This window comes from Thunnus maccoyii, chromosome 15 (genome assembly GCF_910596095.1).
Source record: "Thunnus maccoyii chromosome 15, fThuMac1.1, whole genome shotgun sequence".
Taxonomy (NCBI): Eukaryota; Metazoa; Chordata; class Actinopteri; order Scombriformes; family Scombridae; genus Thunnus; species Thunnus maccoyii.
In genome coordinates this window covers 21,088,807-21,116,498 of record NC_056547.1, presented here as the reverse complement: position 1 = coordinate 21,116,498, position 27,692 = coordinate 21,088,807, and the positions used below count along the sequence as shown (strand labels likewise).

The 27,692-nt window shown below is 39.1% G+C and overlaps 1 long non-coding RNA gene across 6 annotated transcripts in view; it reads right to left on the bottom strand.

The window, feature by feature from the left end:
* Positions 1-27,692, bottom strand: part of LOC121912866 — a 240,623-nt gene that overhangs the window by 158,875 nt on the left and 54,056 nt on the right. For 2 of the 6 annotated variants that reach the window (XR_006100166.1, XR_006100163.1), the window contains one exon: positions 16,978-17,154. The exons of 3 other annotated variants lie outside the window; for them this stretch is intronic. This is a non-coding gene — a long non-coding RNA (uncharacterized LOC121912866). Of the gene's footprint in view, positions 1-16,977; positions 17,155-24,052; positions 25,720-27,692 lie in introns of those variants that run through there. One more of the 6 variants, XR_006100164.1, reaches the window with a different exon arrangement.

Below are 27,692 nucleotides of genomic sequence, written 5' to 3'. Positions count from 1 at the left end.
TACATTTTCATTGTTATAAGAGTTTGCATCCTACCTGTAGTGCTCTTTGGCTCTCTCCCCCTTTTTGATGCTTAGGCTAGGAATCTTTGGGAATCTCACGATTCGATTCCCAATCAATTCTCAATTCAAAGCCAGTTCTTGATTGAATGAATAGAAAAGGGGGCACTATTTTCAGTCTCTCGCAACTGTACACTTTTACTTCAGAGTAAAACATTGTACCACCACATTTAGCTGACAGGTAAATGTTACTAGTTGTGTTGCAAGTTCAGATTTTACTCATGAAATATAACAAATAAAATATGATGCATTATTATTCATTAAACTATCCAGCATTATATAGGAATTAAAAGCTCCACTTTTAACACATGTTAAGTACCTGTAAGTACATTGTGCTAATAATACCTCTGTTTCACTTTTAAGGAAAAATTTGAATGCTGACTTTTACTGTGCGGTATTAATGGTTTGACTTAAGAAAAAAGTTTTGACTACTTCATCTACCACTGCCAATACTAACATTCCCAGATAGACAGAGGGTGAAAATAAAGCAAGACAGAGTTTGCCTGGGGCCCCAAAATCACTAAATCCGCCCCAGGGCGGCGTGCTCTGCTGTGTTATTATTAATGTCATGTTTTCAGCAGTGGAGAGCAGCATCTCTGCTGCAGTGTTAGCTCCGGGGAAAGACATCGTTGTCCAACATGCTGAGTGGGTGCAGGGTTTTTGAGGTGAGACAGACAGAGCATTGAGTTATTTTTTATTATAGTTTAATGCTGCAGTGTGTGTTGGTCAGCTGGTCTTGTTTGTTACTGCTGGAGCTCGCTGCTCTGCTCCATTCCGCTAACGTTAGTCTCTGAGTGAGTGACAGCGGAGAAAGTTCACAATATACTTTGCGTCGTTATCACAAAGGTAATTATTTAGTCATTAAATCAAAATATGTTTGCCACTACTGCCTTTTTTGAAGATAAACTACAAGATACATGGATGTATTGACAAGAATCTAGTGTATGCGTGCTGTGGACTGTCCAGGTGCTGCACTGCCCTGGTAGTTGAGTTCATTCAGTCAACATCACATTATTATTTAGCAAAACTATTTTGGACATTTGTGAATTGATTCAGAATTGTGGGAGATAGGAATTGAGATGCTTATGTGGGCTGAAGGTCCGCTGGTCTGTGTGCATTATGCAATGACAATTGCACGATCAGGATTTTATCTACCTGGACGGGCCGCCCAAGTAGAGCCTATGTATGACAAACACTGGTTAAAGCAGTAAAGGAGTCTGCATTGATTTATACATTAATATGATTGATTCTGACAGTATCTGTTGTCCACAGCTTCTTTATACTGTATCAGGTCATTAAATCCCTGCATCCATCTGAAGGCAGCAGGACATATGTTAATTGATCTGCAGACTCTATACACTTCAGACTGGTCAGTTAGAACTTGGCATTCTGCCTGTTATGCAGGAGACATCAGATTACCTGAGCTCTTTAATCCTGTGTGTCATCAAACTTCTTTCCAAATTTGTTTGCAGTTTGCAATGCCTTACAATGCTAATACTGTTGCATCACAGTTTGTGATATGATGTGACAATTTACAACATGAGATAGAGCAGAATTAAGACTGAAAAAGCATCAGATCAATGTAATTATAAACGGCTTCATCAAAGTATTTTTTTCATTATTTTTCTTTAATTGTTAAAATGTGTTGTGTGTTCACATGCTACCCCCCTCCCCCCCACCTCCCATTGCTGACCTTTAGTCTCTCCAAGCATGATGTATTGGTGCCACCTATGCCCTCATCTATTCCCTTCGTAAATGTGTCTCGATTTTACTTCTGAAACTTTCTCAAGCATTAAAACATTAATATCAACTCTCTGTGAGATCTCTGCTTAAGTGCTCCTTTTTTCTGCCACTTTAGTTAAGATTAAAAGCAGAAGTGAACAAAACCTCCCTGCTCCCCTCACCCCCGACACTCCATCTCAGTTTGTGCAGTTTCCCCTTTAACATTCACCAACTCCATTTAATGCCCATCACTCTATAACGACCTAACGTCCTCAGCAGGGGCCACGAGAAGAGGGGGTGTCCGTGTGTTTGTGCTCCCTCATGCATACACATAACCACACTGTGATTGCGAAGACTCCACAGAGAGTAACAAGTCCTATTGAGAGTGATGTCACATTCTCCCTTCCTGCGTCTGCGAACAACAAATCACCTTCTCCCCATCTATAATACATATCCCCATCCACCCCTGGAGGCTTTATCAGCTAAATACCCTTCAGTTGAAGATTCTAAGCATAAGCCCACGTGTAAATTTGCTCTGCAGCTCTGCAGACATGTTGCACTGGGAGACAGCCGATAAAAGCTACCATTAAAACAGCATCTGGGGCCTTTTCTTTGCAATGAAGATGGAGGAAGTGCACTGCTGACAGTGTCGTAAGACAAACAAACCTGGGCTCATTTTGGGCATGGAGCAGTAGGGAGGTTAAGGTCAAAAAAGACAAAAAAGAAAAAAAAGAAGTCCATGCATTTGTGCACATACAGTATGGGTCTATGCATGTATCTGTGCATGGTATGACCAAATTGCTTGACATCCTTGTTGTCGGTAGGTGTATCCAGAAAGTGTACTGTACATGTACTGCAGCTGTAGCAGCTGAAATTTCAGGTGGAAGCCGCCTTGCAGTGGAGAGGATGTATATTTCATTAATTCACAGTAGTGACCTCTTGGGCTGCTCACTGGTGTTCATCAGGCCTGCTGCTGCATCCTAATATCACTCTCCACAGTTACCTCCACTGCCAGTGTGAGTGGTGGAGGAGAGCGAGGCTGTATGGGGATATAGAGGTTGGAGGGTCATTTTAGGAATGCCTCTGCTTATGTCTGTCGATGTGTGTGTGTGTGTACATGTGTGCATGTGTGTGTGTGTGTCTCACATATTTTTTCACTCAGTGCATTGGGAGTTAAAGCGAAGAGGCTCCCTGTTCCTTGGTCAGAAGAGCTTCAGCTGAAGTAGACAGTGAGATGAGCCAGCAGAGGTGATGGGTTATTAAGAGCTGAGGTTAAAAGGTGAGGTCAGGATCAAGACACAGAGGAAACCGAGAAGGGAATCACAGATTGCTTTATGCCGCCTGGAAGATTGCTTTGGAATGTATTGAAGCAGCACTTGAGTTAATAATAAACACAGCTGTGTGTGTGTGTGTGTGTCTGTGTGAGGGAGTCATTAGACTATGGAATAAAAAGTGACACAACTCCAACTTGTACTTTAGAATGTAGAATTTTCTTGTCAGCAGGCACTTGTCGCATAGCAGTGAAAAAGTTTCTGTACTGGCAGTGAAGCAAATATAGAAAAAGGACCTGATTTCATACAACCACGCATTCACATCCTGGTTACAGTTGTTTTCAGGACCTCTTTTAAGTGCTTAGATATTTAAAGGCAATTCTGTTAACCTTACCTCGAGCATCCCTGCATGCATGTACTCAAAAGTAGATAACATTTTTGCCTGTTGTGTGTGTGTTCTCCTGCCAGAGATTTAGCATGCAGAGTAAGCCAGTTACAACAGTGAGGTTGCACAGAGTGTAAAAACTAAAATTAATATGTTTACGTGCAGTGTCACCACAGATTAACGACGTTTCCCAGGTGCTTTGTTAATTTGTTTTATTACCATAGGAGCGATAATTACAAAAGTGAGACCCTGGTTGTAAACAAAACAAATTGTTTCCATACAGAGGAGTTTCCATAAAAACACCAGTCCTCTAAAAGTCAGAAAAAGGATAGATTACTTAATTGCTATTTAATAATAACTTGCATGTTTGTTCTAATATGAAAAACTACAATATTAATATTAGTTTGGGACACTATTGTTATTGCACTACACTACAGTATCTTTACCTATCTTTTCCTTGCCTTGGTCTCACATTTTAGGCTGCTTACAATGAGAAAATTGCTAAATTTAGTGAAAATACTAAAGTTTTCACCGGCCCTGTAGAATAAAATAAAAAAAAAGTAAACTGCAGATAAATGAGAACAAGTAGCATTACAGCTCAGATGGGGAGGCTTAACCTTGAATCTGCGCAGAAACGCTGCCCCATTTAATGTTGGAAAATGGCTTTGGAAGGTATTTTATGACCAGTGGGCAGGTGCTATCACTAGGATGGATGGGCTAAAGGAGAGCTGCAGCGATAGAGAGATAGAGGAACAACTGTGAGCTGGTCTCATCTTTGAGGGGAGATGAAATCAGCGTGGAGCTTGACAGTGGTAGGATGGGATGTTAAGAGGTGGGAATGGGGGAGGTCAGAGGGCTGAGGAGAACGGTGGTGGAGGGAAAGAGGGGGTGTAGAGCAGGCAGAGTGCCCTGCTGGCCACTGATAAGAATGGCTACCTGTGGGTGGTAGCTCAAACGGGTTGTTTACCTCACGAAACGCTGTCTCTCCAACAGAAAGATAAAATACAAGAGAGTTAAAAAAAGAGGAGAGTATAAAGAAGAGAGAGAGGGGGGAGTAGGTAGGAGGGAGAAATTAATGAATTTGTGTTACTTTTTTTTTTTTTTGGTTTATGATGTGGTAAACTGTGAAAGCACTGATTCAGCAGAAATATGCCTCATCTGTGGCACTTTCACAGATTAAAGACCCTAATTCTTTGACTAACAAGCACACCTGCCGGAGAAGAAAGCACTGCACAACAGAAACGCTAACATTGATCCCTGAGATTGAATAAAACAATCATTTTGAAATCTGAATGTAAGAGACCTAGTTGCTATACTCAGGAGTTCACAGACTAGAAGTTTTGACGTCAATTCAGTAAACCTGAACACAGGAGGTTAGATTGTTGGGTCAATTCAATTATATTCAGTCTGGCGTAATTATCGATGATCATTATCATGGGCCAATGATGTCAGGCTTTAACAGGTTGAATAAGTCTTTTCAGAAGGCAAACAAGCTTGATGTAGAAGATTTCAAGTTTAGGAAAGTTGAAACAGTGATGGTGCTCAGCCAACCAGGTAGAGATTTTCTTAACTTCTCTTTCATCAGCCTCTTACTATAAGTAATGCAGTCCTTCGCAAATACACTATTTTCTCACTTGTTTGAAGTGGGCAAGGCTCAGCTGGAAAAAGGTGATGTTGGACTGTATGTCCACAGGTATTCAATGCAGGGCAAATGTCTGTATATGAATGGATACAGGAGAGTGTTAGTGTTCCAGGTATATAAAAATTTGAGCATTAGTAATATCATAAAAATATTAAAACACTGTAAGTACCCATAACAATACCCGTCCCTACTATAGTAAGAACCCACTTAAGTGTTTGGGTTATCCTTTTCTACCAGCTAAAATCAGTCATTAATACAGCTCCATGATCCTAATGCTCTTTAAGGTAGGGATGCACCGATCCGACTTTTCAGCCCCGATACTGATACCTGGGTTTTGGGTATCAGCTGATAACGAGTACCTATCCGATACCAGTATTTAATCGATAAGTTGTATGCCTTACTGTGTGGAAGAGACTTGGATCATTCTTTTATATGTAAGTAACTTTGTAAAACAAAATGTAACAAATAAATACACAAACACTGTCACTGGCACAAAACTATGTACAAAAGAGCAGCTGTCTCTGTTTTACTGCTGTGGGAAGTCCCTCTTAGCAGTGTGCACAGTTACAACGATTCAGAGGTGCACAACCAAGCACCGCAACAACTTGCAGGGCCTTCGCGCTCAACACGAAAGACGCGATGAAGTCATTTTTGGCATATGCACCATCGTACCAGGGACACTGCATTGAGCATAAACCTAGCTTAGGGCATCTGACAGTTATGCCAAGGCCTTATATTTTTTACTGGAAGGCTCAGTGGTACCAGAGTTATGGCAACGCGACCAAGACAGGAAAGTAATTGTGGAGCGAAAAGTGCCCGAAGTGAGCCTGAGGAGCAGAGCTAATGCTAACTGGTCCAACCATTGCTAAATAATCAAACGGAAACTATTAGTCACGTGCTTTGACATAACCACCACAGTTATAAAATAGATAGTTGGGGGATTTTGTTAAGTATGTTGCATTGGATTTAATTAGCAGAGGTGTTTTGCTGTTACATTTTAGGCCACACCCGACTGGTTTTCTCTTAGCAAGATTAGCTACAATAGCGGGTCTTGTTGAGGCTACACCAGTTCCTCGGGACAGCTGATATTTACTCAAGACAGTGTCTAAAACAACTTCACATCAGGCGGTGTTAGTGTTATAAGTTAACGTGTCTAATGGCACTACGGGCCCCGCCAGTGAGTCTTCCTTTCTAGATAATAGATCAGCCAAGATTGGCCCCCTGTCACTGATACCCGATCCAGCTACTTGACTCAGTATCAGACTGATATCAGTATCAAATCGGTGCATCCCTACCGTCTTTATCATAAGAGTAAAAATAGTGATCTGGATTCAGACATCTTGACTTTAATTCCTCTCATTATTTTTCTCTTGCCAGAATGTCAGGCTCTGAGCATTCAGACCTGCATTAACCTTTCTTCTTTCACGACAAACACTTTTTTCTGTGCATGAAAGTGCAGAAAAAGCAGAGAGAGTAAGATAGAGCACAGAGAGAAACAAACACCGCAGAGGACATTGAGGTGGTTGGGTGGGTGAGTGAGCGAAAAGAGAGCCACTTTAACTGTTTGGGATTAGAAATAAAATATATTACCCTCAAAAAATGAAGCACATTATTGAATGGGCTCATGCATTCACAGATGAGAACTCCACAAGCCCACACAAGCACCATGAAATATGTATCAGCCTGAGATATGGTTTTCTCTCTGAATAATAATCAACGCCATGGACAGCACAGAGCAGTAAAGACAAAATCAAATTCCACAGCCACCCGCAGACACAAAGTAAGCCCGGCTGCATTGCAGCCACTAGCAGCACCATCCCGGGGGGAATCTAAATTATGTTCCAGGGGCACTAAGTTCATGCAGGCTAGACAAAGTTGTCATTGTAACGCCAACTGTGCCTGTGAGTCTCCAGCGGCTTCATGCTAGTTTAGCTGTCAGAATATCTGTGTTTCTGCATAGAGAGCACTGTGACAAATGTTTTGGGGATGATTTGCTGGGAAATGTCAAAGGTTTTATTCAGTCTCTGTCTGTGGGTGGCCCTGCACTGTGTATTTTACACATCAATATGTGTATGTTTACAAGACTTGTAAATATTGCCACCTTGTGATAGAATCCTTAACAGTGGTATTCTTGCCATCTCCCAGGCATATGCATATTCCCTGAAATACCAGCATTGTGCACATTGCTTTAAAAGGCTGCTTTACCAGCAACATTCATGGTGTTTACACCATCAATTTTCCACTGTTGGTACTTTGTCAATATCATAATTCCCCATGGAAATGGCTTTCTTTTTTGGCTGAACCATCCACGGACCAGCCCTATAACCTGGAATGTCTGTTCATCACTGTCTAACTGAGTCCCTGAGTGATGAAGTTACACCATTGGTCGGCTGGCCCAGTGCTGGAGTTTACCCATTGGCAGTTGCTCTTTCAAAATGAATCATGCTTTAAAAACACACATTTACCAACCGAAGCGTCTCACACGGAGGCTCCGACACTGACAGAGGCATGAACCCAAAGAGACATGACAGATCCATTTTACCAGTCTGCACAGAAGCTAACAGCTAGTTAGCATGGCTAACTAGCATAGACTGTATAAAAATAAAGTGTAGCCGAGGTGTTTCCAGTTTAACAGCAATGTGCTGGGCAGGTGATAGGTGTGTTTATAATATTTGTGTACTCTGTAATATCACGGCATGGTCATAAAGTTACACAGCTGACAGACTAGCCTAGCCATCCACAGCTTACAGACATCCACAGATAGAAACAGATGAAAGGGCAGGGGGAGTTAACAGATAATTAGAATAGTTATAATTAAAATTAAACATCCCAAGATACGAGTGAAAAGAATTTTTCTTGTAACCGCATTTATACCCCTTTTTTTTTTTACTCAAACATTGCTTAACCATGTCATGTAATATGTTACCTCAGTACACTTTAACAAAAATTACTGGGACCACTAAAGAAAATTGCAGATGAACATTTAATATCCAGGAATTCACATTATAGACACTACCACTGACTATCCCTGTAACAAAGTGGCCACAATTTCATACATTGACCATAAACGGTCCAGCCATATACTATGTTTTGACCTAGTCTTGTTTCTCTTCAGGCAAAAACTGTTCTAACTGACAGCAAGTGAATGTATACATGATTAAATAAGTCCACACAGGAACATAAGCAGTCCACTGTTAAGCAGTACAGGGTTGAAATTGTGAATACTGTCAGATTTGTAGTCTATTGTCAGCTATCATTGGTAACTGACCTTTCAGTGAAGATTCAGCAAAACAATGCAATTGAAAAAATATCTAAACCAGAAAAGCTGATCAATTAGTGGAAAAAAGCTCCATTAAGCGAAATATGGAGACTAAAAATGACTTAAATGACTCTCCATGATGTGATATGTAGTAGAAATGCTGACCCTGCTGACAACCAGCCTCCCAATCTGCAAGCTCCCTGAAGCTTTTAATCACTTTCAGATAATTAGTTTGGTTTGACTAGTTGAGCCCTGATGGTGATGATGATGAAATATCTTAACATCTGCAAGATGGATTGACACAAATTTTGGTGCAGACATTCATGTTCCCTGAGGAACTCTTTTTTTTTTTTTTTTGGAGACAGTAGATCATAAAAACACCAGTGAATACTGAAGTTCAACAACAGGTAGTGTGAAACGGTGCTCAACGGGTTGCCCATGGTGCTCTGCTTTACATGTAAAAGTAGGCTATTATTTGTACCACAAGTACCTCATAGAAATTGCAGTATAATCATGGCTTGTTGTTATTTCTTAAGTTGTTGTTAAGTTAATTTTGGAGTCTTATCTCCTCCTAGTGCTCACAGATCACTTCATGCAGCTGAAATAAAGAATGAAATCAAGAATAGAGTTACATGCACTCAAAGGATGACAGTTACAGAAGAAAATCTACAAGGATCTCATTAGCGTGGGATCAAAGCCCACCTGAGTGAAATCTTCGTAGTTCATGCCTCATCTGTCCTGGAAGAGCAGCAGTTTATGGGAAATACAAAGAAGTGAAACAACCCTCCATCTTAGGAATTCAATTGCTTTTGACATTTCAGTGGCTGTAGCAGTCACTGATAAAGTTAATAGCATTGGGAACTGGGAATTGTGTTCTCTTCACGTCCTGACAATAGAGGTAGAAGAATAATCAATGTTGAAGCATGTCTGTGCTATAGCAGTTATTTACATCTGATCTTTTAGCTCTGTCTTCCTGTTGACAGAAAAGAAATGTAGCTACATCGCAGTTGTCCTCAGTTCTTGGCATTTTGGCTCTCAAAAGACTAACAGCTCTCTCTGTGCCGAGATGCGAGGCATATGGATGTATCAATAGATGCCTAATGTCTTTGATAATAGGTTGACTGGTTCGGGGGTGCAGTGTGTGGGCCGTGGGGGTGGGGGGTTGGTTTTACTGAGCTTATAGTACCATAACGAGTGTAGTGTAGTGTACCATAACATTATCTTCACTTCACCTGGTTCACTGACTCAGGAGACACTAGGAGTGCCTGAGATTGTCACTAAAATGAGATTAGCTGGTCCACCTTTAAGATCAGTCCACCTTCAGTGAGCCTGGTCGGGTTAGGCTGACCCATTGTCTCTAACTTCAGGGCTAACCCCCTTCACTTTAATTAGCAGCTGGCAAACAAGACACGGGAACTTGGCTTGGGTCTTGAGGAGTTGTATTCACTGACTGCTACGTTCACAGCTGTACTCCTAACTTTATACTGTCTGCTCCGATTGCCAGCCTCACCGTCACACACATGCTCTCTCCCTCTCTCTCTATCACACACTCACTACATAGAGGAGAGGAGAGAAACTAGCGCGACCATAAATGACAGCAAAACGCAGTAGAGACTCTCACACTTAGCTGAAATGAAATGAATCTACATAAATTAGGTAAATAACTTAAATAAACATATTTTGTTTCTTTCAGAGGGGCGGGCCGCCCCTCCAAGGCAACATTAGGGGAAACACTGATATTCTTCTTGGTATTTACTGACATGCTGAATGGTTCATGCTGCATGTTCACTGTCACTTCAAATTCCACCTTCAAAAGACAGGGTGTTTGCTCAGCTTCGTTGACAGTGGCGCAGGCTAATGCACTGCAGTATTCACTGATCTGTAATGCTATTTGGACAGTGACACCTCTTTGATGATTTAATTCTTTGCTCTCATCATTTTGACTGTTAAATCACACTGAAGCTATGAGGTTAATGTACCAATAGCTTTCCCCCATCTTCATGAGATGAATAGTTAAGAACATGACAACACCGAAATTGCAGAGTAACTGATATCAGTTGTGACAGATTATTCACTTTTAGTGTTTTATTGAAAAGTCAACTTCAAATAATTTTTGCTAACAACCCAGAAACATCACTGGTGTTTTGACATTCTATTTTCAGATACCTCTTCATTTTCCAAGTATCCCTTTGAGAATTTTGATCTGACGTTGAAGTCATGACAGCATGGAGCAAATAGGAAGGTAAATGGAAGCTAAATTAAAGCTAAAGTCCCAAACCAGCATGTCCCTTCCAGAGATATTTTCAATTAAATTAAGTCAAGAAAATTATTAGGTAAGTAAGGATTTGAGACCCTTGTTTATGGGGAGTTAGATTACCTCAGATTTTTTACTAGAAGTCTTGAAGACCACTTTGTCAATTTTTAAAACTTTATTCTGCCAGTTGATTTTTCAGCAAGAACTAAAGTTTTTAAATAGCATTACTTTTTCATACCTACACCACACTTTCTTCAAAGGTGCAATTATCTCACCTCTCAGATCTTTTGAAATGAGTCTAGCTGAAATTCTGGGGTGTTGTACCTCGCATCAAATTTTCTACCTGTTATTAGCTATGTTGCTATGAGGACTTCTGAATGAGGTTATTTTCATCTTCCTAATCATTTTCTTCACCATCAACCAGACCAATTTCTAGCCACATTTCAAACAGGCACTTATTCATCCTGAAATAACAAACAAACAAAAAAACAACCTTTTTAAAAATCTTCTAACTTATCTCAACAAAATAACCATTCCTGTCCCTAAATAACCTTCTCATTGCTGTGGAAAATGGCTTGTGCTTCATAAGGGCCCTCATTTATAAAACAGTGCGTAGGATCCAAAACCAAAATTGTACATGACACACCAAAGCTGAAAATGGTGTGCGCCAAAAAACAATCAGATTTATAAAACTGTGCACATGCACAAATGCATGCATTTTTCCTTTTATAAATCACATCAACTTGAAAATGCGCACACACGGATGAACCTCATATCCCACCGCCTACACTCCCACAATTAACCATAAGTGGTCAATGCAAAAGCACTCATGAATATTGATGTTGTTCCTGCGGAGAATGGCAGCAGTAACAGAAGAAAGTGTGAGAGGCAGATGGCTGCAGAAGCTGTTACTGCAGTCGGTGCAACAAACGAAACAATTCCCAAATTTAAACAAAGTCTTCATCATCGTCATCATTTTATTTATTTAAAATGCATTTAGAGAGAACCCTCATTTTCAATGGTGCTGAGGTGAAGACTAGGGATGTGCAGAGAGCCCAGTATTTCTATCTATATTTTTTGACGCAGCATAATTATTTGTATTTGTATTTGTTTTCGAATAAAAGTGGAAAGAGGCTTAAAAATCCTGTTTTTGTTTTTATAATGCTTTTAATTTTAGAAAATTAAAGTGTTACAATAAGTGCTCATGAATACTATTAAACTACTTTATGGAGTCTCTCAGATCATAGACAACTGCGCTGACTACTGAGCTAAAACTTTGCTCATCGCCTCATTGCAGGCAGACCTCTACTTATACACCCATGTATACTTTATACACCTATAACACAGAGACAGCACACCGTGTTACGTGTAGGGAAAAACTTTAAAGGCGATAATTGCTTTGCACTTTTCATTTATTGCCTATTTTTTACAAGCTAACGTTGTGGAAAGGAGAAGGGGAATATTCATAAAAACCCACTATTTGTGTTTTGCCGAATAACATATTTGTAATCGGGCACACCCCTAGTGGAGATATACAATAACTGCAGACAACTAAAATCAAATAGCAATAAAAGAAGAATACATGGCTATATCAAGTAAAAACAAGGTAAAATTAACAACACTGAAAAGTACAAGTGTGGGGATTGACAATGAGACAAATAAATAAATAAAACAATAAGAACAATAAGAATAAGAACAATTTAAAAAATTAAAACCAATTAAGCAATTAAATCTTGGAATTGACTCAACGGTATTAATGAGGTAAACTTGAAGTTTTTTTGAAGCATATTCCAAGTATGTGGGTCAGAGTAACAGAAAGCAGATCTTCCTAACTCTGTATGAATTTTTGGTACTTGCAGGGTGAGCCATGTATGTGAGTGGGTGCAATAGCTACCAACATTCCAAGAAAGCAGGGCTGAGAGATAGGAGGGGAGCTTTTGTAAAATAGTTTTATAAATAAATAAAAACAAATGCTGATCCCCCCTCACTGATAGTGCAGGCAGGCCAGTTTTTTGATATAGTTGGCAATGATGTGTCCCATATCTATCTCCAGTAATGAATATTAAGAAGGAGTGATATACTGCATCTAAAGGTTTGAGAGTGGAAGTGGTCGCCCGACCATAAATAACATCCCCGTAGTCCAGTACAGAGAGAAAAACTGCTTCAGCAATTCTTTTTCTCGTAAATAAAGAAAAGCAAGATTTTTTTCTAAAAAGAAAGCCCAATTTCAATCTCAGCTTTGATAACAGCATGTCAATATGGACTTTAAAAGTTTTTCAATGGCCCAAATTCCAAGATATTTGAAGTACTGCACCATCTCTATCATGATGTTATAAAAAAAATTAATTTGAAAACTACCATAGTCAGTATTTCTTGCATTTGAAAACAACATCCATTTTGTCTTTGACAATTTAGGACCAGTTTCAAGTTATGAAGGTGTTTTTGAAGGAGGTTAAATGATAGCTGTAGATTTTGAGTGGCGGCATGAATAGAATCTGCACAAGAGTAAAGGACCATGTCATCTGTGTATAGATGGAAGTTACAATTGTACAGTGAAGGGGTAATATTTTTTTATATAAATAGTGAATAAAAGTGGTCCAAGAACAGAACCTTGGGGAACTCCCTTTGTAACGGGGAGAAAAGAGGACTAAATCTTACCCATCTTGACACCCTGCAACATAGCAGAAAGATAATTCCGAAACCACAGGCAGCTGGTATTGTCAAAACCCAAAGAAGAAAGTCGTTAAATGTGTCAAAGGCTTATGTTAAATCAATAAAACAAGCAGCATAGTGTTTTTGTTATCTCATGCAATGAGACTATATTGTTAATAACTAAAGAAGTAGCAGAAATAGTGCTATGCTTTGACCTTAAGCCAGAATGAAATGGAGTTAGTATGGAATACATTGATAAAAATGATTTCAACTGTTCATTAACAAGTGACTCAAGTACTTTGTGCGACAAGATATTTTTGAGATTGGACAATAATTATTTAATTCAGATTTGCTACCACCTTTATGGAGAGGAAGAGCATAGGCAGTCATCCAAACTGTAAGAATGATGCCAGAGGCAATGCTAAGATTGAAAATATGAGTTATATATTCAGAATTTAGCTGTGCTGAGGATTTCAAAGCAAATGGTTCAAGTTGGTCATCACCCATTGATTTTCATGCATCAATATTGCATAAGGTGTCAGCTACCATCCTACTAGAAACAGGAGATAAGTTAAAGGAGTGGTTTACTTCAGCAGTAGTATTAAGGAAGGATGGCCTATGTTCTTCCACATAACCGTTGGGACCAACACTACAACTGTCAAATAAATGACAAAATGCAGCAAAATGATTGTTAAAAGCAGTGCGAATTGTATGGCTATCAGTTATCTGAGTAAGGCCATTAACATAGGCAGGTAGAGGAGTGCTAAATTGTTAGTGGTAGATTTGACTATTTTCCAGAATTTACTGGGGCTATAAGAGGAATTAGTAAAAGAGTGCAGATGGTAGTCAGTTTTGGCTTTTTTGACAGCAGGAATGCACTTGTTCTCCAACTGTCTAAAGGCAAGCCAATGACAAGGGTCTTCGGTGCGCCTAGCCAGAGCCCATGCTTTGTTTCTGGAATAAAATACAGTAGAAAGCTCTGCAGTGAACCAGGGAGTGGTGGCTTTTTAAAAGGTGCATGCTTATCTAAAACTGAGTTTAAAACATTGGTAAAATAACTTAAGGCTAGTGTAAGTTCGGGGATTTTGAGAATACCAGTGATTGGACTGGAGTAAAGGTCATGTAGAAAGGCCTTGTCATCACTTTAAGTTTCTTCTGACCACTAAGGGTGAATTAGTTTTCCTCCATTTCACATTTCTAATGCAAACAATCGAGCAATGGTCACTAATACAAGGTCAAAAACACTACAGGCAGGATATTTCTCTGGTTTGTTTGTTAATATTAAGTCAATTAAGCTTGACTTGGAGGAATACTTCAGGTTGGGGCAAGTGGGATATATTTTATTTTTGTTTTTTTGTTTTTTTTCTTTTAACATGTTTAAAATAAAAATTGAAATGAAGTGAAATGAAATTAAATGAAAGCGATGTGAAACAAGCTGTGTAAAATTAAGCCAATCTAAACCGAGATCACCAAGGATAATCACCTCATGATCAATCAATGGTGCACTTAATTCATCCAATTTTTCTAGGGCTTCTGAGGGGGCAACTCAGTACAGAGAGAGATGATTTTATATATATTGTCACACCACCTCCTTTACCAGCTCTATCTGCTCTGAAAATATTAAAACCACTAAAAGAAACAGTTTGATTGCTATGTTGCCGGAGTCGAACAGTTGGGGGAGCAGGTTGGGCTGGTCATGATTCACACATAATACGACCTCTTCAAGGTCAACTGCAGTAGTCTGAAAGACACTTTTGAAGTGCCTCCCATGGAATAAATGTCCATGTTATGTTTCATTTTTGAAAAGAGAGCATACAATCTTTGATGATGGTATTTTTTTTAATTCTTTGTACTAATATTACTAGTACTACATACTACAACTACTCCATCACACAATACATTATAGAAAAACTCCATCCCTGTGACTTCGGAAGCTTTGTCATATAAACTTTCCACCCCTAACATTGTATTTTTTTTATCACATGGTGTTAATTCATGCTTTTCATCGCATATGGGATTTATGTTGGATTGACTTGGTACATTTAGCACAGTCATTTCAAGTGTCTGCAAAATAGAGTGGAAATGATGTATCTCCTAAAAACTGTGTGTGCACATTTGAGTCAGCGAGTGTGTATTGTACACACATTGCAATGCTTCTCCTTCTGCCGCAATCAATCCCTTTAATTACTCTGTCGTTGCTGCAACCAAAGCCTTCATCAAAGCACAAAACATTGCAGTCCTGGCAGAGTAGGAGAAAGAGAGAGAGAAAGACTCACGACTAGAAGAGAGAATGAGTGGAAGCTGCTGTTAAAGATATTTCAGGTATATCTCACCTGTCAAGAGTGGCAACTATCATTTCCATTCCTGACAGTGTGAAGTGTTGGATATATATAATATTTTAATGTTTGGACCTGACAGCTTTTATATAATTTGTCTGTTGGCAATCTGCATTGTTACACATTTATAAATCTGTCATTCATGTAAATCAGTTTACTGTATTAGCATGCATTAGCCATTAATAATTGAACACCATTTCCAAATTGGTGTGCATCAATTACTAGGAAAGATGATACTTCCAAATTATAAAGATTTGAGAAAAATAAACTGATGCCATTGGCAGATACCTTTTCTGAGTTCCACTCTGCAAAATTCCATGTTAGACTAACTAATGCCCTACTCCCTAGTAGACCAGTGGATGCCAACCTTTTATTGCTTGTGATCCCTTAAAATGAGGCAATATCTCCTTATGACCCCTTGTCATAGGTTGCATGTCCATATTTTGTGAGCAGTTCAGTCAGAGTTATTTTCTCTTCTCGGATTGGTTTATTTGAATAACCAGGGTAAAACCATACAGATGAGAAAAAAGCAAAAATTGGAGCAAAGTCTAAAAAATACAGAATTTTGCATGGCAGAATGATTGTGGGTGAGCATCTTATGACCTTTTGTATTCATCTTGTGACCACTTGTGTGGGTCTCAACCCAAAGAGATGGAACCTTTACTCTAAATAGCTACATACAGTACAAGTGGTGAACAAAATCCTTTATCTGGACACATAGATATGATCATAAGTTTTGAAATAAAATTCAATAAAAGCCAGAGAATGCACTGTACAAATCACACAGTCTCTGTTTAACTGTTGGCTGGTCAATCCCAACAAAATTGATCTGAAATAACATTATGTTTAGCTGTGGAGTTTATAGCCTAGCTGGTCAACCCATCACAGCATATTATTTTTAATTAAGAAACCCTCTGCACTGCCTGAACATTAACGTCTACAAACAGGCCCACAGTCTGTGTTAGGAATTGGCCTGTCTTCTTCTTAAATGTACTTGGAAATATTATGTTCAGTAAATCCCTTTATAGAAATCGATATCACTTCATTTCACTGCTGCGTATCTCACTTTGCAGCAAAACTCTTCAATCCTTCCCTGCTTCTTATTTGGAGGCAGGAGGCCATAGAGTTCTGTACTCTGGTTGACTTGCTGAGCGTGCAGTACTGTGCTAGCCTCTAGGCAGTGTTCAGAGGCTCGCCCAGGGGTGTTACTTTGCTTTTCATCATTCTCAACCTTTAGAATGTGCCCATAGGAGGTGACAATGCTGTGGCTGGGAACTGGTGTTGTTATTGTTGTTCAACTCTGCTGCACTTTGTTCTTTTTGTCCTGGCAGCTCGTTGCTGCTCTGGTCTAATGAGATCACACAGAAAATACCATAGAAAAATGATTCACACCAAGAGACGTGTTTGGAGGAGAGGGTTTAGTTTTGATGCAGTAGGAGGACAAAATCCACGTTCATACACACACACACACAAACTTTCGTACACATCACAGCAGACTACTGCGTCAGGTCTGGAGTTTCTGCCTCAGTAAGCAATACTTCCTGGCTGGCTGATAGACTGACTGTTGAAGTGCTGTCTGATAGAAAAGGGAAACAACACAAGAAGAAGTTTCATCAAGCCATCACAAGCTAATATTATTCCCTTCCCTCAGTCTGCACCATGTGTCAGGCAAAGTAAACTTCTCTGAGGTGGCAATGCAACAATCATTGCTGAGGGTGTTGTGCTACTTTACAAACTGTTCACTGTTACCATGCACTGAAAGTAATATACTGCTTCTTAATGAATGTAGTAAACAATATGCAGAGGTGAAAAGCAATTAATTACATCTGTTCAGGTACTGTACTTTAATGCAATGCAATGTTTAAATGCAACACTTTATAATTGTAATGGAGTCTTTTCATAGTGTGAAAGTAACTCACTTTTCATACCTTGGCTCATCCACCACCGGTAATATGCAATTGACCACGCAACATATAAGTAAAAAAAGTACAGTATCTTCCCCCTATACTGACAACAAGATGCAGAAAGATAACAAGTGCAAACTATGCAATCTGTATTCTTTTTTTAATGTCACACTCACACATAGGTCCAGAAATTATGTCTTCATAAGGGATGGTGTATGATGAATTCATGAAGAAGAAAGCAAATGGCACGACAATACTAAACTGTGAAGTGCTGCCCACAGGTAATTTTAGGATTTTGACCTTGATGCACTTGAAAGTCAGCACTTGGCTTTTAAGTAACCATTTTCTTTTTCAAAAACCCATTTATCTTTGAGAAAATCTTGTGTAAATGATGTGACTGAATGTATCTAAGTCTATCCTTGAGTGATTGTTGTGTTTGTGCACCCAAGACTTGGATTCTATCCTGCATGTGAATTTCTCTTTGATTTGTGAGGTCAATATCTGTCTGTTATTATCTGTCCATAATGAGGCGACAGTATTTGTCCTTGTTATTAACCTCAGTCACAAACCCAGCATCAATCAATCCAAATCCTCACTGTGTCAGCAGTAATCTGTGGCCATCATGTTGTCCTTTACCACATCTTTTACAGGAGCCTTTTTCCCCACAATCAGTCAACAATCATAATCTTGGCATTTCTTTGTTTTGCCAGTGACATTGCTGCTTTTGTTTTTACTGACAAAATAAATGATTATACCTGTTTGCATTTGTAATTTAGCATTCCTTACACAGTGCATCTACATTGTCACTGTTTTTCCTCTCAAGGAGTCAATATAAAGTGTTACATCAACCTTATGACTAGAGGTGTGGAAATTTCTCAATTCTAAGATGCATTACAATGCGGATGTGGACGATTCTGAATCGATTCAAAAATGTCAAAAAACAACTTTCTAAATGTTAAGAATGTGATGTTTACAGAGCGACGAAGGTGGAACTCAACTGCAAAGGCAATGCAGCACCCGGACAGTCTACAGTACGCACACACTAGAGTTATCTTTCAGTTCATCTTCAAAAAAGGCAGCGGTTGCAAGCATTTTTTGATTAATGACTAAATAATTACTTCTGCTAGACGAACCTGAAGTATATTATGAACTTTCTACCCTGTCACTCAGACACTAACGTTAGCTGAGTGGAGCAGCAAACTCTAGCAAAAACAAATGAGACCAGCTGACCAACACACACTGCAGCATTAAACAACTGAAACCAACTCTGAGGTGAAGAAAATAACTCAGTGTGCACTCTACAGTGAAACCAAAACCCAGGAAATGGAGTCAATGAGTAAAGCTAGTCGAGTAGCCATTACATGTGTGGGTTTTTGTAATATTTATGTACTGAGATCACACAGATACTGGTATTTAAAAGATGCAGCTTTTTATAATATAGACAGTTGTAGTCTGATTTTTATCTATTACAGATTTATCTCACTGCTTGTATTAATTGATGAAAAAGTAGCCATGTGCAGTAACATAGAAAATTGAGGATGCAATACATTGAGATGCATCGTGCAATCGAATTGTTGACAGGTGACTCGTAATTGAATCAAATTGCGAGGCCAGTGAAGATTCACACCTCTATCTATGACAGAGCACTTAACTATAAAAGTGTTGATTTCTGCACTATTTTGCTGTGCATGTACCCCACTCCTGTCCTGACGCGACACTTCCACCTAAATTTGCATCAACCTGCACAGTATTATCCGAGAGCCACCTTGTTCATCCCTAATGTGGCTTAATGATACAGCAGGAGCTTCACTGAGCTAAGGTTTCTTCGTCACTGCCTTCATTTTTCTCTGGTTATTTTTCTCCTCCTGGCTTGTTTAGACCGTGTTTGTTGTGGTCTGTCCTTGTGCCTGTTTCCTGGCACTGAGCAACTGAGTTAGAGCAAGCAGAGAAATTGCAAGAAATGGGCTCCTCGTACACTCACGGTTTGACATTATTTCCATATGGGCATCTGGGGCCAATCAAGAAGCTGAATTGAAGCAGAGGAAGCTCAGGTGCCTGAAAGGCTTTCATAATAAAGAAAAAAACTAGCACACAGGCAATACGAGATACACAAATGGACAAGAATGCAGAGATGGGAGACTGCGCACAAGTGCAAGCACACTTGTTAATGACTCACAGAAGTCTTGCCAACCCTCTCCTTATGTTGTCTCTTTCTCCCGTACCCTCTCCTTCTCACACAAATCTACAGTAAAATGCTCCCTGACCCAGAAGTGCCAAGGAATGAGACTCCATTTAGCTGTTGTGGTGTATAATGCACTTTGATCACGTCTGATCAGAATTTGTGACACTTCCTAGCTCTCTCTATTTTGCCTGCTGGGGATTTGAATAATAAAAGGAACAATCTCTTAAAGTTGCTTTTAGTTTTTCCATTTTCTCTATTTTATATTTCAGTGAGAGGCACATCTCCGTCTTTCAGCTACGTAGGTTCATTTGAAGCAGGCGAGGCTTGAGGGGTTTCCAATCTGGGTGAGTCTTTCAAGGTGAGGTTACGTCAGGAACCGATGCTTAATCCTCAGCTTTTATTGTATATGAGTATGTGTAATTGAAATATGGGCTTTTTTTCCCCTCATGTTCCTTACATCTCTGCATTTTCTTCTGTCCCCCTTTGATCCCAAATGACTACATCTGCCAATCAACTGTGGATATGTGCTGAGATGAAAACGTACTACAGATGAGAAGCTATGGCTACTCAGGCAGTCGTAATGAATCCTATTCCTTTGAAAGTCAGAGTCAGAAAAATTTAACCTTTACCGGAAACTGACATGAAGACAATCAGCCCACCTTTACCTCTATGTCCTCTCCTTTCTTTTTGGCAACTTTTTCCTTTATCTTTTATAGAGACACCCACTGAAAAAAGGGAAACTGTCTAGCTTCGCTTTCCCTTCATGCACTCTTACACACACATACATATTTCTGCCTGTGTGTTAGACACAAAAGTGAGCAAGTGTTGTACTGTGTGACTGTGTGCCCAAAGAGAGAAAGTTGCCACCTTAATATTTCAGAACTGTTGTGGCCCAATCTGGCCTCATGAACTTCTGCACACTGCACCTCTGGCCTTGAGACCCTGCCATGACCTATTGCCCCTACTCTGCAAGTCTGCACAGATGAAGCTGCTCTGAAAACCACAGGACGCTGCTGTGTCACTGTGGTGAAGTCTGGGTGAAAGGGGGGGTCAGGTAACAATAGGTCCCTCGTCCCCGGAGCACAGCGCGAAGCATAAACCTGCTGCAATTAGGAGAGGAGGGGGAGGAAGAGTCGAGTTCTGGGTAGCAGAGAACTGTCTACCTTATATATACCTTATTGGCCCGAATATAAGAAGATGTTTTATTCCAAAAATTACATTTGAAAAAGTGGGGGTCTTTGAGGACTAGTCAATTACATGTTCACAAGATAATGATCCTTCTGAAAGTGTTGTGTTATTGGTTGTTTGTAGCCTTAATGTCACTAGGCTTGTCTCCAAGTTTGTTGTCTGTTGGGGTCAGCACTAAAAGTGTCTCACTCAGTTTAACCAACAGGAGTTTCTGACAGCTCAAGTAACGTGTTTTTCTGCCACGGAGGAAATAAATTCATGATGAGTGAAAATGAGTTCAAAGTGTCTTCCAACATCTTTACTGAAGTAACGGATTGTGGACCGATCTGTCAAGCAGTCACGAATTACCACGGTCACAAATGGTGAGGCGCTCAAACAATCAACCTGAGACATGGTATGTCGCAGAAAATAACTTCAACACTTCCAACAGCCTGACAGGAGAGAGTGTATGTGATTCATAGACAAGCGACACAATTTTGCGATTTACATTCTGCTTTAATGGATTTCACTTTTACGATTTTACTTTTTACGAGAAAAGGCTAAATAATATCTTGGGGAAAAATTCACCAGTTACTAGGCAGGAGAGATAAATATAAACATATTTAGAGTTAAGAGTCAAGTATGCAGGTTCAACTGAGGGGTCTGTCCGTCGGAGATTGGTTTGAGGCTGACTTTAGCTTGAACTCTCCTTTTGCTTGAAAAATGCAAAATATGGTCTTTAGTCACCTTTTCCTACTTAGACCAATTACACCTTATGTTTGATGAGTGCTTTAATTTGCTGATGATTGGTATTGATCTATATCATTTACTGATATGCCAGATGTTTTAGTCTTTGACTTAGTCTTTGCATTTATTGATAATTTTCTCCGAATGATGACTGCTTTGATGAGTGACATAATCACTTCATTTGATAGTTGCACATTGATTGAATTTTATTGAGTAGTGACTGTCTTTCACATGTTGCGATACTAATGAGTAACTAAGATTCAGACAACTCTGAAGTCATACTTTGATGCTATTTTGGTTCCCATTTTACCTTTAGCATAACCTTTGATTGCATTTTGATTACACATTTTATATTTTTCATGCTACATTTTGATCATTCCTCATTCCTCAATTAATTGACATCTTGATTCTGCTTTTCAAGGTTCCTAGTCTATGTTTTTTTTATTTTATTTTAATTGAAACTGATTGATTCAACTTTGATCAATATTACTTTTATTGAGTTTCATTCTATAGCTGTATATGCGGTTGATTAAGATTTTGATACTTCTTTATTTGATACTGCTGGTTTTGATTTGACATTGTTTGAGCTATTAATAATTGCTAAGATGTAATCTAGATTGATTGATTATTGCTCAGCTCTAGAATTTGAGTGTTATACTGACTGGACAATTTTGCTTCATTGACTGAAGCTTACTCAGATTTATATTGATTGCTTTTAATTGGCCGACACTGATTGGCTTAATACTAAATTGTTTAGGCCTATTTTGATTGCTATGTTGATTGACTGATTTAGCTCTTGATTTTAATTCTCAAAGTAGTTTTTCAGCTCACGGATGATTGAATGCACTTTAAATTAGTTCTTGATTTAGATTTATACAGTACATTTATTCAATGCTTAATAAAAAGAAACTTGTGATTCCCCAAGTACAGCTGTTTTGCCTAGTCAATTTTCCCATCAAAAACATACAAACACAGTATAGTCTGATATTTTGGCTTGAATCAAGACTTGCTATGGGTACACTACATCCAAAGCCCTCCTGTCTCCAGAAGTATAGTGTGGAGGAGACACAGTCATGCCACATTATTTCTCTGGTCATCTACTTTTTGGGTGAGTGAGACAGATATAGAGGGAGGGAGGGAGGGAGGGAGCGAGGGGGAGAGAGAGAGAGAGAGAGAGAATGAGATTTTTGCAGGTCGTAAATGTGGCCCAGTTAGTTTCTTCTTTTTTTTTTTTTTTTTTGTAGAACAGGGAAAGGTCGAGGTGAGGCAAATTGAACCTACACGGCTAAAATGCCAGAGTGCTACTTTCTTCTTACTCTCACCTTTTGTCTTAAAAGGAACCAAGCTTTTGTTTTAAAGTTAACTTCCATCCTGTAAAAATGGCAGAACTGGATGAGTCAAATAAAAAGAAGTAAACAGAAAAAAAAAATGCAGCAGCATTTGTTTTTACTATCTTGATAGTAAAATCAACCATTTGATTTTATGACATTAGTGGTGGTAGTTTCATAAATCTGCATTGTGTGAGACTGTTCGTTAAACACACCTGTTCAATCAGTCTTAAGTGTCCTCCCCTCTGATTAACAAGTTCGGAGAGCTGTGTCTGTTTTTAATCACCTTTATAAAACCAAACATGCATGAGGAAAAGTATAAGGAATTGATTAAACAATGTGTTTATCTGATCTGACATAAGCTACAAATGTTACTGTTTTGTGTTATTTGTTGAGTTACAGGTTACACTGTACTGCTCTGTACAAGGATTGGGCGGTAACTATTTTTCCATACCTTTCTGACATTTCACCAGTGTATACGGTATATGAAGGTATTTGTGTAAAAAAAAAAAAAAAAAAAAAAAAAAGCTGAGGGTAGGGGCTTTTTGTTTGTTTTTTTAAAGAGAAAATCAAGGTATGTTAGTCTGCTTTTGTGTCAGCCGAATGGAGCAGCAGTACCTGACAAACACAGAAAACACTTTAAATCATGGTGTGGCAGGAAACGACGTTGGCCTACAGCCAAGTCTCCTTAAACCTGGGAATTCTGAATGAGTCTGGCTGGATGTGCCTTTAGATTGTGTGATGTGTTGGGAAACTACCTTGCAGGTTAAATGGCAGCTTGTTCGGCCGCACGGTGACCTGGGAGAGTTTAAACATACAACCGAGACAAAGTATTCATAGAGATGAGTTTTTAACTACTGATCATCACCACCGACCCCTAGTCAGCTCACCCCGACCCCTGGCCAGCTCATCCTGAGCCTGGCTCTGTTATAAGGGCAACATTATTTTCTGGTTGTTTCACAGCGGTTATGTTCTAAAGCACAAATAAAAATGCCCACACCTCCTCACAACCCTGCGAGAAGGTGCCGCATTTCCGAATTTTGTGTGAATGCAGAGCCTCATACTGTCCACTGTGGCCTCTCTGTTCTGTGTGTGTGACTCAGCCCCACCCGCGAACAAGGCAAAATAATAAGAAAATAAGAAAATACAGGCAGAGAGCAGGGTCTCTGCAAATAAATACACCATCACACACTTCTAGTGGGTCATAAGCGATGATTGAGAGGGATAATTGATGTATGAGTTTATCCATTGTTTTTTGTTTTTTTTAGAAAAATCCTACATAGTATACCTTTAAAGACCTTCCTTTTATATCATCTGAAAGATTTATATTAGGGTGCTTTCACACCTATAGTTTGGTTCATTTGGTTTGGACCAATTGGTTTTGGAAGAAAAAAAAAACTAAATGGTTTTAGTTCTGGTCTGGTCTGTACTCACACTGGCTTTTAATAAACAAACAAACCAAAAGCTGCAAGCATGAAGTTATATAGATTGACAGGTAACTCAATCATTGGACAGCTGTGGTATATGTCATCCTCCCACATGAGGAAATCAAGTTTCAGTGACTCACAGTAAGTCATGCAGCACTTTACTTATTCTTATGTGTGTATTTATGTTCTCTGGTGTCACAAGTAATGACAAACCGAAACAAATACACCAGGGTTCATTTTGACTAAACAGTCAGGAGAGATTCATTTATTCCATACTCAGCATGATCCCAATTTGAACAAGATGGTCTATTCACTTTAAAAACAAACAAAAAGAAACAAACGTAAATCTAGATTACTTTTTATGAACTCCTGTGAAGTTGCAACACAATGATTCTCCACAGAAAACTGTTCATCACACATGCAGGGTGTTTTGGACGTGCTTGATTGTGAAGATACAAGAGTCCACTTGAAGGCTCTTGAAAAGGGCTTGAAAAGAGCTTTAAAGTTTTGGTGAGGGACCTTTCCACCTCCATTTGACGTCTTTAAGGTTAAGTATTGTGAGCCAATCGTCCAAAATTTGTAGTGAACCTAAAATGACTGCTGTGCCCCCAATTTAAATATGAATAACAAGGTCAGGTTAGAACGTGAGTACAGAATGTGTCATTCAAAATGATGTCACTGCTTTAAAGAGCAGTCACACACCTTTCGTTACACAGTAGTTTATGGGGACTATCAAAGACCCATGTTTGTGTATGCACTCACACACGCACACCACTCAATTAAAGACAACCCTGGCCTAATCTTTACCCCTCTAATTAAGCCCTGGTGAATAATGCTTCCAATCTGCCAAGGGTTTCCACGCCGACAACACCACTGTTGCTAAGAGACAGCTAGCCCCCCAAAGAAACATGAATACTTAGTGTCATTACCACCAAGATTCTTCTTCATTTTCCTAAACTGTTGTTTGGATTGCCTCTGCTCTCATTTTTATTTTACTTTCACTCAGTGAATGAATCTGACCTTGAAAAAGGGACACCAATCAAAGAGAGAAAAATCAACAATATTACCTTATGCATTTTCTCTCTCTTTTTTGGAAGACAAGTGCATGGTAGTAGTCAACATCAAACACACTGCAAAATAATCAATTAATGTAGGGCTGTGTGATATAACGATATATATCATGACAATAGAAAAACATCTATCCTTTCATATTATGCTCTATCATTTATGTTGTGTCACAAACCACACTCTTCACTGCAATATTTTTTCATCATTTGGAATCTGTCCATCTTCACACAGCGCAGCAGAGGAGAGAGTGAACCGGGTGAAGTACTTGAGCTGGGGCTGGATGTGAATTGTCATTGGATTATCCCTCTGCTGTGAAAACTGAACAAGAAGTACAGTTCAGATGAATTCATGTGGGGAAGACAAGATGAGTAAGGGAGTATGTTTGTGTGCGTCTGTCTGTTTTTTGTAGAAATGCCTTTTCATGTCTATGTGTGGTTGCTCTTCATAAGTATTGTCATTCAGCCACCAAGCCTGCCAGGAAAATTTTAGGCCCCATTATGAAATCATATTTCACAACCGAAGTTAAATAGCAGTTTTTAGAATGACTGCCATGGTCTATAATAGCTTAAATTACTCACTTTCCCACGTTGTCATTGTCCATGTCTGTCCAACCAAATATAAAATAAATACAACTTTTCTCTCCTTGTGCATTGTTTTAGGGCTGCAATTAACAATCATTTTCATAATTTATGAATCCCTCTAATTAATTAATTGTTTAGCCTATCAAATGCCAGAAAGAAGAGAAAAATGCCCATTACAATCTACCAGAACTGAAGTTGCTTGTCTATTTTGTCCAACCAGCAGTCCGAAAAACAAGGGATATTCAATTTACCATTATATGAAACTGATAAATCAACAAGTGAGAGGCTGAACCCTGAGAATGTTTAATATAATAATAATTATCTCAATATAATTTTCCTTGATAGAAATATAACAAATATTTGATAAATGTTTGATATAATTAAACTGAGAGGGAGAGAGAGAAGCCATTAATAACTGCTGAGTAATTAGGAGATCTATGCTGGGTTGGCTCATACCGGCTACTGGGGGCTGGCTAACTACAGCAGCTAAAGATTGGGTTTCCATGGTGCGGAGCAGCTCTTCTAAGTCACTGAGCCTCGCCTCCATCACAGCAAATAAACTACATTTATCATATGTACAATTATCACTAAAGGAGGCAGTGGAATAGTTAAACATAAGACACACCGAGCGAGAGAGAGTAGGAGAGTGAGCAGAAGATAGAGATAACTGCTAAACTAAGTAACTAGCAGATCTGCATAGCATATAAATAACTGTGGGATTTGCGAGAAAATTGTTAAAAGGAGAGATCTATGAGTGCTTGAGAAGAACTAGTGTACGTTTAAATGCACAGTGGGTAATTAGCCACAGTAAAGAAGAATATAGCAAAATAAACTGGGTTGAGATGCAAAAACACTACCAGTAACAAAGACATGCTGGCACTTGGAATAGCTTTCTGCCGCATGTCAGCTCACAACTTCATCTGGGCAGAGGTGATTTCTGTAGGCTATGTATTGTGGTTGTTTTCATTTGTATAATTTAGTTTGAATTTAAATGCCTACGCTATCATGTGTTACCAGACATGTAACTAATTTTGCAGTCTGAGCCATCTTACATGTGTTCTGTATCACACTACAGCACTTAATTTTTCTGTAAAAATATTTTGTTGAGGAAAAAGGACTGAAAAAGGATTTTACTTAATTTCAGTCATGCATATTTTGATGTTGAAAAGAGATTTTATCATTGTAAGTGTTTTTGAATGTTCTACCTCAGATTTGTGAAATGTCTCACTGTTTAGCAAGTGTTAGTCAAAGAATAGTTTAAAACCACAATTAACAATCTGGTTTATTCAACTTTCACGCTGGAGCAAAAACCTTTAAACTTGAAAGAAATAATGATTTGACATTTATTGTGATAATTATCAACTGATATGAACATTTTTATCATGATAACATTTTTGGCCATATCTCCCAGCCCTACTCAGATGTCAGCAAGACTTTAGTCACACCGTGCTGTTCTCCATGAAAACTGGCCTTCATGTGCCTGTGATCCACCTTTTCAAAAGAATTAACTCAGTCTTCACACTGCTCTTTGGGATGAAGTCTCCTTTTAACTCTCTCAACTGCCAAGACCTCTTATTTAGCCTTGAGCATACAGTGCTTGAATACTGATGCAACAGCATCTTCACTGCCACACAGCAGCAGTCATTTTATACTGTTGATCCAAGCGGGTAGCTCCAGGTCTGCATTCTGTCGAATGGCTAGCAGGGGAAA